Consider the following 5,103-nt stretch of genomic DNA (forward strand, 5'->3'; position numbering starts at 1 on the left):
ACTGCAACTTTTGTTATGACAATTAGGCTATTCGATTCCTTTATGGAAATAATAGCCTACTGAAATTGTAACCAGCTCTTTGTAGCCTAATTCTTCCAGAAGGANAGCAGATGCTTTATGGATATGCTTTCCATCCATGCACTCTCCGTGCAGGGGTGGTGGAAAGACACCAAACGTGCCATCACCATCCCCCCGGACCCACGAAACCCACCGCGCTCCGAAGTTGAATTCCTTTTACTACTTTATTGCTATGTGTGCATAAAGCGCATGTTCGATTTGCTGTAATAGGCTACGACCAGTAGCCTCGACGTGTCTGTCTTTTCTTTTCCTTCTTTCAATATTTAGTTGGCTAAAATATAATAAATAAATAGAAATAATTTGGTATCCATGTCTGGTTAGCGTCTGGGCATTTGTGGTCTTTACCTGGTTCTCCGCACCATCTTATGACAATGTTGAACAATGTTGAACAAAAAAACGGATGCACACACGTCATACTCTTTTATTACCTCATATTGTTTTTATTGTATTGATTTTTAATTCTGTGTATAAACAAATAAACGTAGGCTAAACTTGAAATTTCAGCAAGAGTGTAAATTTATTTCACAAGTAGGCCTACAGAGTTTTAGTAGACAATGCCTACACAGCAGCCTTTACAAGTTGCCTAATGTAGGCTAACACTGCAGATAAAGACAGCAGAAAACATCCTTTCTGCCCGGCTTAACCAGAATTGCGTTCCGTCCCTTTCGCTGTGTCTCCTGCGACTCGGCCTGTTGTTTGTGCAGTAGTGCGCTGTTTCCCTTCACCTACCAGTGGGCTCACCACCTAGATCGATGATTTGGTCGATGACTGTATCCAGGTGATCAATGTACCTGTAACAGAAGTAGTGCGTTGTAATTAGTCTTTAGGCTATTCTGTGTCTGCGAAGGGGGTACTTGGAAAGATGTTATTATTATAACAAATGTAGGCTATGGAGCAGTCACACCAGGACAGAGAAAGCGATATAGAACATGAATTAGGGGGAACTCATAGCACAACAAAGAGATTTAGGGGACACCACAGTACATAAGACACAAAAGGTTGGGAAGCACTGGCCTACAGCTTACCTATTGCAGCGCTCCCGTGTGAGCTTGGACGTCCAAAATGTCCGAATCGCCGTTATCAGTCCGGCTTTGTCCTTTGGTTTGGCCTCCTTACGAATGTAATTTTTCATCTCAGCCCAGACTAAAGCCGGGCATACACTGTGCGATATTTTCACTCGTGGGTCTTAAGCTTCTGCTCACACTGCACGATGGAATTTCACTGTTTAAAAGTTCACAGCTCACGACTCACGTCCTCACACTACACGAGCCGACAGTCGGATGCGAGCGAAATGTTTCCACCGTACGACGCGACAGGCATGTTTCCCCGGTCTGCAGAGGAGGGAACATGCGCACCTGAGGTGGAGATGAGGTCGCGCTCAACAGCGAATCGCACGGCCCTATTGATTTGTGCATGTGAAGTGTCAAATCGGGTTGTAGCACTGCTTTAACTGTGCGATTTACGCACGAGCCACGACCAGAATTTCAAACCGTTTTGATTTTCTTGCGACCCTGCGATTGCACAATCGTGAGGCAAAATCGCTTGTCGTTACCCCATGTACACTGCACGATGCGAGACTCACGATTGACCTGCGATTGAGCAAGAAATCGGCCCGACTCTCAAAAAGTCGTGCGAATGCCAAATCGGGGCAAAATCGGGGCAAAAGTCGCACAGTGTAAGCCCAGCTTAACTCAATTGGGTTCAGATCCGGCGATCTAAGAAAATAGAGGAAAGTGCACGTCAGGGAGGGATGTCAGTCAATTCCACGCAATTGCATTTTTTTTTCTTACGCTATAGTCAACTTGTAATAACCAACTTACTCTGCAGGTGTCGGTACCCAATTGATCCCTTCCATCTGAATGATGGCTCTGACTGTCTTTGCAGTGTGTTTGGGATCGTTGTCTGGTGGTTTAAAAATGTCAATTCAAGTTAATTTAATCAGCATGGCAAGGACAAAAATGGAACATAGGCCTAATATTGACTAAACGTGATAGCCTACCTTGGAAAAACCTGTGTGTTGGCATGAGGAAATCCTGAGTGACTTCTGAATACAGACCAGACTGCGTTGTCACCCTTCAGTCACTAGCCAACTGCACTTTTTGCACCATGGGATTTAGGCCTACATACTGCACTGTACTAGCCTATACTGGACACAGGAGTAAGAAGGACATTGAAGTAGGCTAGACCTACACCTGGACACTTAAAAGACTTTGTAAGGATTTATTTTTAGGCATAGCCTAGGCTACTTAGATTTTTTGAATGCCGCCTTTGTCCTGAGTGAATTCTGAATCAAGACCAGACTGCGTTGCTGCCACCCTTGTTGAGTCACTAGCCAACTGCACTTTTTGCACCATGGTATTTACAGTATGGACACGGGAGTAAGGACATTGAAGTAGGCTAGGCTAGGCCTACACCTGGACACTTAAAAGACTTTGTAAGGATTTATTTTTAGGCATAGTTTGATTTTTTGAACGCCTTTTTATTGATCTATGTTTTTATTGCTATTTGTAACATCACAACAAATAAACATTCAAACTTTTGAAACAATATCCATATTCTGCCTTGCATCTCTTGCTTGGTTGCCATATTAAAATCAGGTTTTAAGAAGAGCACACACAATCGAATCGAAAGTAGCCTATAGCCAAATATTTTAATTAAATTCGGGCGGTTGGTTGAATCATTCAAATAGCCTAATTAAAAATAGCCTATATAGTAGCCTATATAGGCTTACCACCAACAAAAATTATGAAATAATGAAAACAAATTATACTCTGTAGCCGCCTTAACAATAGAAGTAATTAGGCCTATTAATGAATTCGTTTGCCAAAAAAAATAGGCCTAAGCAAAAAAAAAAAAAAAAAAGAATTTCACACTTATCTTAACACTTATCATACTGTCACAGGTGGGGGGTGCGCGTTTGACAGCGGCACCCCCACTTAATACCAACTACCCCGAGGAGCATTGTACACATCAGGAAACACCAAGACAACAAAGTCATTTAAATCAAGTATTTATTTTCTATTTGGAGACATAGTTCTGTATGCATGTGTGTGTGTGTGTGCGCGCGCGTGTGTGGATGTGTAACCAGTTCTCTGTCCGCGGGGTCCTTAATGGTCCAATGTCTCTGATCAGCACCTCAAACCTCTCACTCGGTCCGTGCGCATCGTAGCCTCCGACAGGTTGGGCAGGGCCACCTGGCTCGTCTGGGCACGCGGAGGCGGATCAGCTGGTGGAGATAGGAGAAGGGTAAACAGGCTTCCAGTCTCTGAATTCGTATGAATAACGCACAGGGGGATGCTAACTCCCATCACCAATTGTGAATAAAATAGGCCTACACAGCACGAGTAACTAAGCTACTTATTTAAAGGAGCACACGTGAGCAGCACAGCAACCAACACAGCACACATAAAACGATGGTGTAGGGGTGGCCATCCTCGCTGCGCAAAAAGTCTTTTCCGATCGTGCATTCGCTGGGTCCGGGCGTGAGAGTGAGTGAGTGACAGACAGAGCGGGCCAGGGGCAGCGCACACAGCGGGGAGGAGGCTTCAAGGTGAAGGCTATGGTGACCAGGCGTGGCACTTAACTTCGGTGGTGAGCGTCCTCCACCACCAGCTTTCCAACGCAACCTCTTCGTGACTCTGGCCGCAAACCTCGTTCAGGCAATATGCCGTCCGCGCCATTCGTAGTCGTCTGTTGCTTGTGTCGTCCAAAGGACCGAACGCGTGCCCCATCTTCTCCTGGCCCCATCCGGATACCGGCGTGCAGCTCACCCCCCTCCCAAGGCTGCCCCCCGGCCGCGGTAGTCTCTCCGACCCTTCTCTTGTGCGGTAGCTGTGCGTCTCGTCCTCCTCCGGATCCTCCTCGCCATCTTGCCACCTGCATTCAAAAAGCCCATACCCACCCCGTACACCCAATCACCTTTCTCCCTCTTCCCATTGGCACCTGCAAACATTTGCAATCAGTGAGAATAACAGTTAGTCCAAGTTTGTCACCCCCGTGACAATACGACTGCTGTGTTTAAAAAAAAAGAAAAGGCAGTGCACAGCCTTTTGTGACACGTCGTGGTGTGACAGGTTATCCAGCCTCCAAAGAAGCAGTCATAAGTGTTCACAATCCGTTCCTGGCATGAATGCAGAATAATAAAAACAAAACACCGTCGACTGGCGGTCTTGTTTAGGGCTCGCGCGTGTGTTATTATCAAATGCCCAATGTTACGTGCAACACAATGTCGTCGCCAAATTTAAAATTCGATCTCTCTCATGCTGGCGTTACGGACACACTTAATTACAATGGTTTTCCTGTCTGATTGAGTCGGTTTTAATTGTCTTTACCGGTTCAAATTGTAGTAGGTATGCAAACTCTGTATCCTGAGGATACCCGTTCCTGGCTTGAATAGTGCTGAAATAAGTTAGAGACGGATTGGGAGACGGTGAATGCAAGACAGAAAAAAAGTCGAGTTTAAATTCACATTGTGGTCTTGTTTAGGGCTCACACTTGTGTTATTATCAAATGCCCTATCAAATGCCCAATGCTAAATAAAACATTCAATTTGCTGACTGTATTTCTACTACTACTAAAACTGGGGGACGGGCAAGGACGGAAGCACAAACAGACCACAGACACAGGCAGACGCTGCTCTGCAAAAGCGGTGCTATACTGCCCCCCGCATTCCGAATGGCCACAGGGTGTAATGATCACGGTACGCTGCCGCGGCCCGGCACGGTAATGAGCAGATTGAAGTTACACCATCTGTACAGTACCAAGGGAACTCCATTCATTATCAACTGTAAGACTACAAAGGTCTCCTAACCAAAGGTCTCCTTAAAGTGATACTGTCCCATTTTTGTAAATAAGCTCATATTACACCTTCCCTTGAGTTAAGTAATAGGCTTTTACCTTTCTCTTGTACATTCAACTGTTCTCTGAGTACGGCAGTGCAAATTTTGCATCCATGCTAGCAGTTAACATTGAGTCCTATGAGACCAGCTGGCGGCTAACTGGTGTCATAGGACTTAATGTTAATTG

General features: G+C 45.4%; 1 long non-coding RNA gene across 1 annotated transcript; it reads right to left on the reverse strand.

The window, feature by feature from the left end:
• Nucleotides 1–1,767: 1,767 nt before the first annotated feature.
• LOC134461492 (uncharacterized) lies at nt 1,768–2,112 on the reverse strand. The gene is made up of 3 exons (XR_010037294.1): nt 2,078–2,112; nt 1,899–1,980; nt 1,768–1,793 (listed from the first exon to the last, which is right to left on the reverse strand). It is a non-coding gene; the product is annotated as an uncharacterized LOC134461492 (long non-coding RNA).
• Nucleotides 2,113–5,103: the final 2,991 nt, after the last annotated feature.

Source organism: Engraulis encrasicolus, chromosome 13 (assembly GCF_034702125.1).
Source record: "Engraulis encrasicolus isolate BLACKSEA-1 chromosome 13, IST_EnEncr_1.0, whole genome shotgun sequence".
In the NCBI taxonomy this organism is placed as follows: domain Eukaryota; kingdom Metazoa; phylum Chordata; class Actinopteri; order Clupeiformes; family Engraulidae; genus Engraulis; species Engraulis encrasicolus.